Genomic DNA, 15,589 nt, shown 5'->3' on the forward strand with positions numbered 1-15,589 from the left:
GTAATAAACATTGAATGTTTTTATCTTTAGCGCTGAATTATTTTTATTCTTGTTGTTCTATTGCAAGGGTCTGACTAGCCCTTTATATTCAGCAGCTTGAAGTCTTACAGCACTTGTCAGCGCCAATTCTACCTTGGTAGTTTTTGCCTTTTCCCTGTTGGCCTAGGGGTACCTTGACAATCACTTGCTGTTGACACAGCTTTTGAATTGCATCTAATACCACTCCCCTCTCCGGGAAAGAGGTTGGCAAGGCCGATTTGAGAAATCGGCGAGGGGGCACCTCTTTGAACTCCAGTTTGTAACATTGGGATACAATTTCCAACGCCCAAGGATCCACGGCTGATAGGACCCAGACCTGGCTGAAGAGTCGAAGACATGACCCCACCGGTGCGGACTCCCTCTGTGGAGCCCCAGCGTCATGCGGTGGATTTAGCAGAAGCCGGGGAGGACTTCTGCTCCTGGGAACTAGCCGAAGCAGGTGTTCTCTTACCTCTACACTTACCTCTGGCGAGTAAAGAGGAGCCCCGACCTCTTCTGGACTTATGCGACCGAAAGGACTGCATCTGATATTGTGGGGTTTTCTTTTGCTGTGGGGGAACAAAAGGCAAAAATGTAGATTTACCCGCTGTAAATGTGGAAACCATCCCCAAACAAAACTTCACCCTTGTAAGGTAAAAACTCCATATGCTTTTTTGAGTCGGCATCACCCAACCATTGGCGGGTCCACAGAGCTCGTCTTGCCGAAACTGCCATGGCATTGGCTCTGGAACCAAGCAGCCCCAAGCAGTCTCTTTGAGCATCTCTCATATACAAGACTGCGTCCTTAATGTGACCTAAAGTCAGGACAATGGTATCCTTGTCCAGGGTATCCATGTCAGCCAACAAGATATCTGTCCATGCTGCAACAGCGCTACAGACCCATGCCGATGCTATTGCCGGTCTGAGTAAAGCCCCCGTATGTGCATAAATAGACTTTAAGGTAGTCTCCTGTCTACGATCCGCAGGATCCTTAAGGGCCGTGGTGTCTGGAGACGGTAGCGCCAACTTCTTGGACAGACGCGTTAATGCCTTGTCCACCCTGGGCGAGGATTCCCAACGAACCCTGTCCTTTGCTGGGAAAGGATACGCCATAAGGATCCTCTTGGGAATCTGCAGTTTTTTGTCTGGAGTTTCCCAAGCTTTTTAAAATAATTCGTTTAGTTCATGAGATGGAGGAAACGTTACTTCATGTTTCTTCCCCTTAAACATGTGTACCCTCGTGTCAGGAACAGATGGGTCATCTGTGAGATGCAAAACATCTTTTATTGCCATAATCATATAATGAATACTTTTGGTCACCTTAGGGTGCAACCTTGCATCATCATAGTCGACACTGGAGTCAAAATCCGTGTCGGTATCAGTGTCTACTATTTGTGATAAGGGACGCTTTTAAGACCCTGACGGGCCCTGTGACCCAGTCAAATCCGCGGATTGACTCCCTGCAGTTTCCTTGGACTCAGCTTTGTCCATTCTCTTATGTAATAAGGTCACATTAGCATTTAAAATATTCCACATATCATACCAATCATGAGTCGGCGTTGCCGACGGAGACACCACAATCATCTGCTCCACCTCCTCCTTGGATGAGCCTTCCGCTTCAGACATGTTGACACATGCGTACCGACACCCGTACACACACACAAGGATATATCTATGAGGGGACAGTTCCCCAACAAGGCCCTTTGGAGAGACAGAGAGAGATAATGCCAGCACACACCCAGCGCCAACTGACACTGGATACAATTCCCAGATATATCGCTTTTATATTATGTCAATCGTGTAATACACTCACTGCGCCAAAATGTGCCCCCCTCTTCCTCTTTTTCAGCCCTGTATCACCGTTCTGCAGGGGAGAGTCCGGGGAGCAGCTTCTCTTCAGCACACTGTGGAGAAAATGGCGCTAGTTAGTGCTGTGCGACCAAGCTCCACCCCCTCTAGTGGCGGGCTTCGGTCCCGCTCAAATTCACAATTAATGGCGGGGGATGAACATATCCACTGACTCCGCAGCCCATATGTGTAATAACATGCCAAAACAGAAGTATATATTGCTGCCCAGGGCGCCCCCCCTGCGCCCTGCACCCATCAGTGCCTGTCCGTGTGTGTAACGTGTGGGAGCAATGGCGCGCAGCGTTACCGCTGCGCGCTTACCTCAGGGAAGATCTGAACTCTTCTGCCGCCTTAGAAGTGTTCTTTCTTCTTATACTCACCCGGCTTCTATCTTCTGGCTCTGCGAGGAGGACGGCGGCGCGGCTCTGAGATGAACGGCAGGTGGAGACCTGCGTTCCGATCCCTCTGGAGCTAATGGTGTCCAGTAGCCTAAGAAGCAGAGCCTATAATTTAAGTAGGTCTGCTTCTCTCCCCTCAGTCCCACGATGCAGGGAGCCTGTTGCCAGCAGTGCTCCCTGAAAATAAAAAACCTAACAAAATTCTTTTATCAGAGAAACTCAGTAGAGCTCCCCTGTAGTGCACCCATTCTTCTCTGGGCACAGAATCTAACTAAGGTCTGGAGGAGGGGCATAGAGGGAGGAGCCAGTGCACACCCATACTAAAAGTTCTTTAGAGTGCCCATATCTCCTGCGGAGCCCGTCTATACCCCATGGTCCTTACGAAGTACCCAGCATCCTCTAGGACGTAAGAGAAATAAATATATATAGATGCAAAAGCCCTCACTCACTGACTGACTGACTGACTCATCACTAATTATTTTACTTCCCGATATGTTAGGAAGATGAAATTTAACAAATATAAACCCCCCCCCCCCCCTTAGGGGATGAAAAGGGGGTTGACATAATGACGTCATTATCGATGCATGGCTTGCGTTGTGTGAACGATAACGCCCAAACAGACAATCGGATCAACATTTGGATTGTACCTCCAGAGTATAGAACTTAATAAACTGCAAAAATGCGAAAGCTCTCACTCACTTACTGACTGACTGACTCATCATTAACTCTCTTACTTCCCGATATGTTAAGAAGATGAAAGTTAACATAGGTATTCTGCAGGTGGGAAATAGGAAAACTATGTAATTACAATTTTAATGAACCTCCCCTAAGGGGATGAAAAGGGCTTGACATAATGACGTCATTATCGATGTGTGGCTTGCATTGTGTGAACGATAATGTCCAAAGGGACAATCGGATCAAAATTTGGATTGCATCTCTAGTGTATATACGGTAACTTAATAAACTGCTAAAATGCAAAAGCCCTCACTCACTCACTCACTCACTCACTCACTCACTCACTCACTCACTCACTGACTCATCACGAATTCTCTTACTTTCCAATATGTTAGGAAGCTGAAATTTAACATAGGTATTCTGCAGGTGGGAAATAGGAATACAACATAATTAGAATTACAATTTTAATAAACCTCCCCTAAGTAGATGAAAAGGGTGTTGACATAATGACATCATTGCCGATGTGTGGCTTGCATTGTGTGAACGATTACGCCCAAACAGACAATCAAGTCAAAATTTGGATTGTACCTCCAGTGTGTAGAATTTAATAAACTACAAAAATGGTCCTGTCACTTTCTACCATATCTGCTACGGGTGCTCCTCGGGTAACGCCAAGAACCATAGATTAATATTTACTAACATTAAGACATCTCAAATTTATAGCTCTATAGATTTACCACATTTTTAACACTCATTTATATTTACAACCTTGATAATCAGAAACTTCTGTGTGAAAAATGGGTAGAACAGCTAGTCATTTACAGAATATAGCAGCTTCTAGAAAATATTATAATAGCTAGAATCTGATTGGTTGTTTTGAGCAACATCTCTATGTCTAAAATCCAGTACTTTAGTAAATATACAAGTATTTAATGTCAGCGGAAAATACTTTTCTGTGTTAACTTTTAGTACTAGTTATTTATTTGATGTCATGGCTGTCTGGTAGTTCTGTTTGTTCATTGAGAACCCTGGGGTTGGTTGCATATAGTGAGACATAATTTTTAAACAGTGGTGTTGTTGATTGAAATTTGGGGCTGGCGGAAGACAAAGCTATTCACTCATTAGCAATGAGGCTGTCCATGTTTTTATGAACCAACATTTTCCTGAAAGGACACAATGGGCCTTATTCTGAGTCACACGCAGTGCCGATGTTCATGGAGCTGAGCTATAATTTTCTAATGTGTGTGCGCGCAAACCCTCAAACTCATATGGTTCATGTGTTACACTAAGTGTACACATAGACACACAGGGCCTAATACTTGTACACAGATGCAAATGCAATTTACTAGGTTATGAAGCTGCTAATGGGTTGGGCATGTATGACCGGTGGTCACAATACCGACGGTGGGATCCCGGCTGTTACATAGCTGGTGGGTGTGCTCGCTGCGCTCGTCACAGGTTCTACTCCCACTCTATGCGTGTCATGGACACCCACGAGTGGGAATAGTCCCTGGCGGTCAGCATGCCGACTGGCGGAATTTTACAGATGCCAGGATCCCGGCGTCAGTATTGTGAACAGACCACCGGTCACATAACCGCATCCCACTGCTAATGTTAGCAAGTGAAGCCACACAGAAAAGATGACAGATGCTCACCGGAGCCATCACATACTCACTCGCAATTGCATACATATTTGCAGCCTATGCATAAAAACAAGGAACATCGGGTCAAAGGGTTGGTGCAGCTGTTATTGCTGTGAAACACGCGTGTAGGGCACAGCGTGCCTGCGTGTGTCTGATATGTGATGTTTTAAAAAACAAATGTATTAATACCTATATCGCTATGGCTGTTAGATTCAATCACTAGAGAGATTGTACTTGGCTGTTCATAAACAGATATCAATGTTTGATGATAGGATACTTAATATCAGAACTTGTAACAAAATACTACATGCTGACAGCAGCTGATATCCCCAATACTACATGCTTGAGGATAGGATATTTAGTATCAGAATTTGTAACAAATGTCCTAAATACTACATGCTGACAGCAGCTGATGGCTTAAACACTACGGGGGTAATTCTGAGTTGATCGCAGCAGGAACTTTGTTAGCAATTGGGCAAAACCATGTGCACTGCAGGGGAGGCAGATATAACATTTGACACCCAAACTAAAATACATTGCCTACCCTTGGTCTATTGTATAGGCTGTAAGGGAGAGACCCTAAAAAATTAACTTTCTGTATTAAAAATATTAATTTCATATAGATAACATATGCGATCAGGAAAAGATTAAACATCCCATAATAAATGTACATACATAACATTACCAGTAGGAGAGTTCAGCTCCCATCTCATGTTTTTGTATATTCTCCCACTTCATATTAAGTCGCCTGTTTCTTCATGCTGGCAGCTGCACTCTGATCTGGTGCCAGTGGCGTAACTAGAAATTTTTCTCCCCCAAGCCAAAGAATTCTTCGGCGCCCCCCCCCCCCCCCCATACCCCTCATAATTGGCACTAGTAAAGGGAGAAATATGCGCACGCCGCAGGCGCGCGCCGCCAAAAAGGGGTGTGGCTTCATTGGGATGGGCGTGGCTTCACGTAAAGGGGCGTGGTATTGCAGGAAAAGACTACCTTATACCCCAGTTTTGCAACCTGCATGCCCAGACGTTAGCCACCACAGGAAAGAAAAATAATCCTGATTCATGCCCCTTACATTATTTGTCATTTTTCCTCCTTATAGTAATGCCCAGTATACATTATTCCACATACTGCAATGGCCTTAGCCATTATGCCACACACAACAATGCACATGACACAATATGCACACACTGTAATGCCCCCGACACATTATGCCACACACCGTAATGCCCCCGACACATTATGACAGGAATCGCAATGCCCGTTATACATTATGCTACACACCGTATCTGTGACACAGTATGACACATACCGCAATGCCCGTTATACATTATGCCACACCGCAATGACCCCGAGACATTATACCACAATGCCCGTGATATAATATACAACACACCGTAATGCCTGACACATTATGACACACACCGCAATGTCCGTGATACATTATGCCACACACCGTAATGCCCATTACACATTAAGTTCTACAATAAGGCTTCTAATTACTTTTAAATTACCTGCTCGTTGCCAGGGGTTTCATGCTCTTTGTTCCATGCACGGTGCCAGGGGTTTTCATGCTCAGGGTGTCATGCTCGTTGCCAGGGGTTTCATGCACTGGGTGTCATGCTCGTTGCCAGGGGTTTCATGCACTGGGTGTCATGCTCGTTGCCAGGGGTTTCATGCACTGGGTGTCATGCTCGTTGCTAGGGGGTAGTGCTTGTTGCTAGGGCTGTGCTCCCAGTGCCACATATGCCCCCAGTGCCAGATATTCCCCCACAGTGCCAGGTATATGCCCCCAGTGCCAGATATTCCCCCACAGTGCCACATATGCCCCCTCAGTGCCTGCTCCCCCCAGTGCCAGATATTCCCCCACAGTGCCAGGTATATGCCCCCAGTGCCAGATATTCCCCCACAGTGCCAGGTATATGCCCCCAGTGCCAGATAGTCCCCCACAGTGCCAGGTATATGCTTCCAGTGCCAGATATTCCCCCACAGTGCCAGGTATATGCCCCCAGTGCCAGATAGTCCCCCACAGTGCCAGGTATATGCCCCCAGTGCCAGATATTCCCCCACAGTGCCAGGTATATGCCCCCAGTGCCAGATAGTCCCCCACAGTGCCAGGTATATGCCCCCAGTGCCAGATAGTCCCCCACAGTGCCAGGCATATGCCCCCAGTGCCAGATAGTCCCCCACAGTGCCAGGTATATGCCTCCAGTGCCAGATATTCCCCCACAGTGCCAGGTATATGCCCCCAGTGCCAGATAGTCCCCCACAGTGCCAGGTATATGCCCCCAGTGCCAGATAGTCCCCCACAGTGCCAGGTATATGCCCCCAGTGCCAGATATTCCCCCACAGTGCCAGGTATATGCCCCCAGTGCCAGATAGTCCCCCACAGTGCCAGGTATATGCCCCCAGTGCCAGATAGTCCCCCACAGTGCCTACTCCCCTCCCCCTCCTTTGTGTTGGAGGGACACGGAGCGCACAGCGCGCGCCCCCCTGTGTCCCTCCTGGCTTTCCGGCTGTCTAATAAAGGAAGTGCTGGTTCGTGAGCCAATCAGAGCTCACGAACGGCACTTCCTGTATTAGACAGCCGGAGAGCCAGGGAGGGACACAGGGGAGCGCGCGCTGTGCGCTCCGTGTCCCTCCTTACAGCGGCGGAGGGAAGGAGACCTGCAGATTGACATGCGGACGCTCCTCCGCATGTCAATCTGTTCTAAGTCAGTGGCGCCCCCGCAGCCCCTCGCCCCCAAGCCACCGCGAGGGCTGCGGGGGCAGTAGTTACGCCACTGTCTGGTGCACTGATTGAGCACTTAGATCTATAGACTTAGAAAACTTTGTAAAGAACTGCTGCCATTGGGCATGTGCACCAGCTCAATTCCATGGCTTATACTGCATGTTGTGACAAAGGGGGACATTTACTAAGCAGTGATAAGAGCGAAGAAGTGAGCCAGTGGAGAAGTTACCCATGGCAACCAATTAGCACTGAAGTAACATCTATAATTTGCATACTATAAAATGATACAGAGCTGCTGATCGGTTGATGGGGCAATTTCTCCACTGGCTCACTTTTCCGCTCTTATCACTGCTTAGTAAATGTCCCCTAAAACTCTAATAATATTGTATTATACAGTATATTACATTCATTGCTTTTAAAGAAAAAGTGCATATGGACAAAGATTGTGTTAGCTACCTGAGTCAAGCTCTAAAAAGCCTATCGGTTATTATTCTGCTCTTTTTTTGTCAGCAGTTATGGGCGCACATCTATGGGCTACTATTCTGCCTTTTTTTATACTGGTGCATCCCAAAAGATTGTAAGCTTGTGAGCAGGGCCTTCCTACCTCTATGTCTGTCTGTTTTTACCCAGTTTTGTTCTATTGCTGTTGTTCTAATTGTAAAGCGCAACAAAATATGCTGCGCTATATAAGAAACTGTTAATAAATAATAAATAAATAATGCGCAGCCAAAAGATCCCGCATGCCCATTAGACTTACCAGGTCCATACCTGGAAGAAAAGTGTCAGCGTAGTTATCACTTTGTTTCTAACGCTTCGCTTCTTCCTGGCAAGCTCTGTTCCGTCACCTCAACTTTTACCAATTCTGGCAGTACATTTGATTACAGCAATGTGAGCTCTAGCACATTTGTCACATCACATTTGCATTTAAAATGCAAATTGTGATATTTAAAATGCAAATTGTAATAATATGGAGACGGCTTTTACAAGTGATAATGGAGGGGCAGCAACAGATATCTCACATCCTAGGGATGCTACATTTTTGTTGCAATCCCCTGAAAAATTGCTGTCTACAGTGAATTTCTGCAGAATTGTTTTGATAAATATGAATGAGATCTGTACTTTTGACAAGGTAAAAACAGCATTCTATCTGTAGCTGGAACACTGGCAGTATACACACACTTCCTCTTGATTCCACCAACGATTCAATATATTATTTGTAAGGGTAATTTAGGGCCTGATTCTGAGTCGGACTCAGCCACGTCCATGTGTGCATCTTTTGCATAGACTGCCTCAAACCCTCCCTTAGTTCACAGCTGTGTGCTTGAATGTTCAAAGCCTGAGATGCCCATCAGTTGCACCATAGAAACTTTCACCAGCACCATGCTAAATGCAGATTTTCCATCTGAGTAATACTGAGGTGAGTCAGCATGGTCCCCGCAGCTCTGTAGTCAAGGCCAGGAAATCTGCATCAGAAAACGCATATTCTGGCCTTGCCACTCCCAGAAAATGGGGGCAACAGCTCCCCATGTTCTGGATGCTGGCCAGCATCGCCGTATCCTGCTCCCATGCAGGTGCAGTTTGTTGATCAGGCTGCAGCTCAGGGAGCACTGTGTGATCGTCCAAGACTTGTTCTGCACATGCGCAGTCTCAAAAACATCAGAGATGTACAGCACATAAAGCACATGTACATCACTAATTCAGGCCCCATGTACGCAACCACTTCAGCAACATACATGTTACCCTCCCATAACCCAGACCATCACCATCATGTCTGAATAGCCACTTTCCTGGCACCACCCAGGAACACCCAACACATTTTTAATACACTTCTGTGTGAATGTATCTGAAAGAGCTACTGCGACTCTTTATGAATGTAATCAGATGCATTATTGGTATGACTTAGATGCATGTGCAGTGAAAAATAAATGCTTAATTTTATCTGAGAAACATTGGGCCTGATTCAGATGTGGTTGGATTGAGCATCGTGGCTTCTTCATTGGAAGCAGCAGCAATGCTCAGATATGGTAATGCAGCAGGAGGCGTCTGGTATAAGTAGACGCCTCCTGCATACATGTGTGATCCAGTGCCAAGGACGCAGTATCTGATCACATGCTACCCTGAACTCTGAGGTCATGCAAACCGGCCACCACAGCTCCATCCCTGAGACCAGGATATCTCCATTGGAAGACAGAGCCCCTGGCCCCAGCACTCCCACAAAACAGAGGCGACACACCTCCGTTTTGAAAAACTGTGGCTGTCGTCACCCCCAAATGGCTGTAGACTGAAGATGCAGGACTTGTACCGCACATATGGGTCTTACACATGCAGTGCAGGTCCTACACATGCGCAGTGTAACGAAACATTGGGACATTGCACTTACAGCTTCGGGACCTGAATCAAGCCCTTAGATTGCTTTATTCTCTTATCTGTTTAAAAGTCTGAATATTTGGCTTCTCCCTTATAAACCCATCCAGTATCCCTCAACCTCCGCCCCAGATCAAATGGGTGTGGTTCATTAGGTTGACATGCATTAGGTCGACCACTGAAGGTCGACATGGTCATTAGGTCGACATGGAAAAAGGTCGATATGAGGTTTTTTTTTTACTGTTTTTGGTGTTGTTTTCTTCGTAAAGTGACGGGGAACCCCAATTAGTGCACCGCGTCCCCTCGCATGGCTTGCTTCACTTGCCATGCTTCAGGCAAGGTTACCGTTCCCAATTGTAGTCCACGTGGATCGTTAAGTATGAAAAAGGTCAAAAAATGAAAAACTTGTGAAAAACTCATGTTGACCTTTTTGCATGTCGACCTAATAACCATGTCGACCTAGTGACCATGTCGACCTAATGCATGTCGACCTCCAGTGGTTGACCCATTGTATGTCGACCTAATGCTTGTCGACCTAATGACCACCATTTGATCAAATCCCCCCTCCCGCAACCAAGGTACCATAGCTATCTCTATCACTTCTAAACCTCTGCAGTCTGCACTAGTTTGCCAGCTATAGACGTTATTTGTTGACCAAGAACTGATCAGAGCGTAGTGTGGGAATAAATATACTGTACATACATACATAAACACAGTCAACCGATTACAGCATGTTTCACGTGAGTCTAAAAAGCTGAAAAAGCTGGTGCATAGTAACGGCATATTGTTTAATAGTGTAAATGGTGTGACAAACATTGGTAAACGAATAAAGTTTATGTATAAACTTCAAGCATCAGCGAGCACCTCAGAAATAAACGTCAAAGACTTGGCATAGTTGCCCAATACTTCATGTGACTGGCAGCAACAGCATCTATTGTAATTTGAAACAAAAATCAGACCCTGCTAAAAGCCCTAGTAGGGCAAAGGTGAGTGAGTATGAGATGAGGGCTGGGGTGTTGACATAAAAAACAACATTTGAAATAAATGAAATGTTTATAGTAAGTATATCACTGTCACAGTATATGTATGCATCATTTTCTCTCTACCATGTGCACTGCAGAGTTCTGGTACTAGAGACAGTAAGCTTGTGATTGAGCCATTTTATAGCTGTTTTTTAAATTGTTCTTAGCTTGCATATGTACTGTATGTGCAAATTGTGTGCGTGTGTGTGTGTATGTGGGGGGGGGGGGGCTTGACTGTATACAATAACCCTAACATAATAAGAGGCGCTACCATGCTGAGACTTGTAGAAAAATATGGCAGAAATGAAAAAACGTCGGTGCACTCTCTATGCACTAAAGGGGGGTACCCACGGAGCGATATTCTAAGCAATCTGACTAGATTGCTTAGAATTTAACCCTGATCGCTCCGTGTGTACCCCTTACAGCGATAGCGATGCGCAGCCCCGCGCATCGCTACCGCTGCTGCTAGATTGGCTTGCATGCAAGCCAATATAGCGGGTCGCTCACTTCACCCGCTGGGTGAAGTGAGCGGCCCCCCGTCTCCCCCCGCACGCTCAGCACACATCGCGCTGTGCTGAGCGGCGGGAGAGATGTGTGCTGAGCGGTTCGCTCAGCACACATCTCTCTGACATCGGCCCGTCTATATGGGCCTTAAGAAGTCTAGCAATCAGAACAATGATGACAAACTCTGTAGTTTAACATGGAATAACCTTTAGGTTCTTAGCATAATATTTGGCCAAAAAATTTGGGCCCACCTACCATGGACAGGTGACCTCATCAGGTGGATCTCTAACATTCCTAAGGCTCAGGTCCAGAGCAAGGAACCCCATGGGCAAGCACAACCCACTGCCCCAAGGCATCATACTAGTGAGAAGTAGCAGTTTAAGTGTTAAAAGGTGCAATATTCATTAAGAAGTAGCAGCTCAGTGCTAAAAGTGTTCCATAGGCTAGAAATAGCAATTAGGTTCAGAGGTGGATTTATACTTCATGGGGCCCTAAGCAAGACACTGATTTTGGGCCCCCTTCCTCAAACAATCCTCAGTGTGCCCATCCCCCCCCCCCACACACACACACCAATTGTAGAAGACAGGTCCTGCTGCCCCCCAGTCAGTGTATGCTCCCCAATCTGGCCATAGCCAATTATAGCAGGCGGACGGTAGTTGTACTAGTGCAGTGATAGGGAACCTTTGGCACACCAGCTGTTGTTGAACTACACATCCCAGCATGCCCTACTACAGTTTTAGCATGGTCAAATAGCAAAACTGTAGCAGGGCATGCTTAGATGTGTAGTTCAACAGCAGCTGGAGTGCCAAAGGTTCCCCATCACTGCACTAGTGTATTGATTATTATTATTACCAGTTATGTATATAGCGCACACATATTCTGCAGCGCTTTACAGAGAACATTTGGCCATTCACATCAGTCCCTTCCTCAGTGGAGCTTACAATCTATATTCCCTACCACATGTACACATTCACGCTAGGGTTAATTTTGTTGGGAGCCAATTAACCTATCAGTATATTTTTGGATTGTGGAAGGAAACCGGAGTACCCCGAGGAAACTCATGCTAGTACGGGGAGAATTTACAAACTCCACACAACTGCTGGGCCCTTGCGGCTGCTTTGGATGCCTACTGGTAAATCCGCTACTGCACGGTAGCCAGCTCACTAACTTAATTGTTAGACCTCGTATAATGGAGTCACACTAAAGTCACTGATATACAGTATAGTCAATACAATCACACTGAGGGGTGCAATAATGGATATTAAAAGGGATGGGGGATCTGTTAATAGGAGATGAGTAATGTGCTGCAATCAGTATGTGGGTGTGTGTGTGTGTGTGTGGGGGGGGGGGGGGGGCAGTACTGGTGTATAATGCAGGCACCCATACCTTATAATACTTATTATTACACCCAATTACATTAGTGTTGACTGCATTATAGTGCCTCCCCCTCCCCCCTTACTGATTTTAGCAGCCTAGTAGGCAGGGGCGGATCCAGAAGAAAATGATAGGGGGGGCACCATGGAAGGGGCAAGTACATTTGCGTGCAGCTTCGGTGCATGTGAGGTGGCGCTTCTTATACAATGCCCACAGTTGTAGCGCTCATTATGCAATGTCCACTGTACTGGTAGTGCCCCTTATATAGACCCCATAGTAGTGGTGCCCCTTTTGCAATGCCCGTATTGCCCCCAGTAGTAATGTTGCCTGTAGTAATGCCCCCAGTCATTATGCCCCCTGTGGTAATTCCCCTGCAGTTATGACCCCAGTAGTTTACCCCCCCCCTTTAGTTTAGCCTCCCAGTGGTAATGCCCCCAGTAGTTTAGCCACCAGTAGTAATGCCCCCCTGTAGTTATGCCCCCTTGTAGCTTAGCCTTCAGTAGTAATGCCCCCAGTAGTTTGGCCCCTGTAGTTATCCCCCAGTAGTTTGGCCCCTGTAGTTATCCTCCAGTAGTTTGGCCCCTGTAGTTATCCCCCAGTAGTTTGGCCCCTGTAGTTATCCCCCAGTAGTTTGGCCCCTGTAGTTAAGCCCCCAGTAGTTTGGCCCCTGTAGTTAAGCCCCCAGTAGTTTGGCCCCCAAGTAGTAATGCCCCTGTAGTTACGCAGCCAGTAGTTAGCACCTTTGTAGTTGGCCCCCAGTAATAGTCCCCCAGTAGATGCCACCCAGTAATAATGTCCCCCAGCAGTTTGCCCCCAGTAATAATGTCCCCCAGTAGTTTGCCCCCAGTAGATGCTACCCAGTAATAATGTCCCCCAGCAGTTTGCCCCCAGTAAATGCCCCCAGTAATAATGTCCCCCAGTAGTTTGCCCCCAGTAGATGCCCCCCAGTAATAATGTCCCCCAACAGTTTGCCCCCAGTAGATGCCCCCCAGTAATAATGTCCTCCAGTAGTTTGCCCCCAGTAGTAATGCCCCCTAGGAGTTTGCCCCCAATAGATGACCCCCCAGTAGTAATGCCCCCAGTAGATGCCCCCCCCAGTAGATGGCCCCCAGTAAAAATGTCCCCCAGTAGCTGCCCCCAATAGATGACCCCCCAGTAGTAATGCCCCCAGTAATAATGCCCCCAGTAGCTGCCCTCAATAGATGACCCCCCAGTAATAATGCCCCCTACGAGTTTGCCCCAATAGATGACCCCCCCAGTAGTAATGCCCCCAGTAGATGGCCCCCAGTAAAAATGTCCCCCAGTAGCTGCCCCCTCAGTAGTGATGCCCCCAGTAGATGCCCCCCAGTTATAATGCCCCCAGTAGTTTGCCCCCCTCAGTAGTAATGCCCCTTGTTGATGCCCCCCCCGTAGTTTGCCCCCAGTAGATGCCCCCGCTGCATTAAGGAAGAAAAAAACTACATACTTACCTAGCCCCGTTCCCGCTTCCAGACCTCCTCCTGGCGTCCTCTCCTCAGCACTATGAGAGAGACGTCATGACTGACGTCTCTCTCATAGCGCACGCCGCAGTGACAGCGCCGGAAGCCGGAGCTCAGTACTGAGCTCCGGCTACCGCTGTGCAGGGAGACGGGCGCCCGCTGGTAACACAATCTCAGCGGGCGCCCGTCATCTCCCTGTGCGGCACCGGCGGGGGGGGGGGGACGGGGGACAGAAGCCCAAAAATGACAGGGGGGGCACGGGCCCGAGTGCCCCCCCCCTGGATCCGCCACTGCTAGTAGGTCCCCTATCCTTTATAATACCCATTATTACACCCCTCAGTCAGTGTGACTGTATTGATTATAAATCAGTGCCCCACTGATTGCAGCAGGTATCTCCCATACATGGTAGTACTTAAAATACAGTATTATTGCACATTGATATGTCACCAGTCAGTATATGCCTCCCCCAACCCATGCCTGTCACAGGGATATGTTAGACACTGTACTTAAAATAACACCGTAAATCCCCCATCATCCCCGATTGGAATTTGAAGTAGGTGGTGGATGTTATATAAAACGTAAAAAATACTGTAATAAAGTATACTGGAAGAACTGCAGGCAGGGCTGCCAAGAGAAATCCGGGGACCCGGTACAACAATTTTCTGAGGCCCCCTGCCCCCACTGGAGGGGGTGTGACCACAGCATGCTGGGGGCATGGCCATTCCTCTTTGGGGGCATGTCTAGCACATCAGAAGCACCCACTCACCGGAGCATGGCATGCCTCCCAGCTACGGCAGTAGAGAACCTGGCTGTGCCCAGGTACTTTTTAGGGGGCATGGTCTAATCAAAGGAGGCGTGGACCTGGGCCCCCACTGGGCCCCTCTATCAGGTAATTTGTACCCTCACATCCCCCTCACTCGACACCACTGACTGCAGGGAGTATTCAGCCAGCTCAGCTCTCTGACAATTTTGGTGAAGCTCGTGGTCTGCCAGAACTGCCCTTTATACAGCCTTGTTGGCAGGCCCCCTGGACCCAACAGGCCCTAAGCAGCTGCTTTGGTTGCCTTGTGGTAAATCCTCCTCTGATTTGGTTGTCAAAAAGTGATACAGTAGTAAAAAGAAATGTAAGTGTAAAAATGATGATGCCCTGAAGCAGCCCGGCCACACCAACACAGGAGGCCTCCTGATGAGGTGTTGTATACACACTGGTGATGGTGGTGCTTAAGCAAAGTGGGGTTCTAAACAGCTCACCAGCCAGTGAGTGTTTGCAGGGCCGCTTTAACACCAGTGTAGGCCCCTGGGCAAAGTAATGTAGTGGGGCCCCTATCCATCCTCCTGTGGTAGGGGTGGGGGGTGCTATCAATGGCAGCTTTGATGTCCAGCTGGCAGTAGTGGGTGTTCTGTCTTCCACTCAGCATGTAGGACCTGAAACTGTAATTTCTGCTAGTTACTCCTTTACTGCACAGATGGTGGGAGATGGGGCAGGAGGGAGAACACTAAACTATAGAAGGAGGCATTAAACTGAATGAAGAGGCCC

The sequence above is a fragment of the Pseudophryne corroboree genome, chromosome 6 (assembly GCF_028390025.1).
Source record: "Pseudophryne corroboree isolate aPseCor3 chromosome 6, aPseCor3.hap2, whole genome shotgun sequence".
NCBI lineage: Eukaryota > Metazoa > Chordata > Amphibia > Anura > Myobatrachidae > Pseudophryne > Pseudophryne corroboree.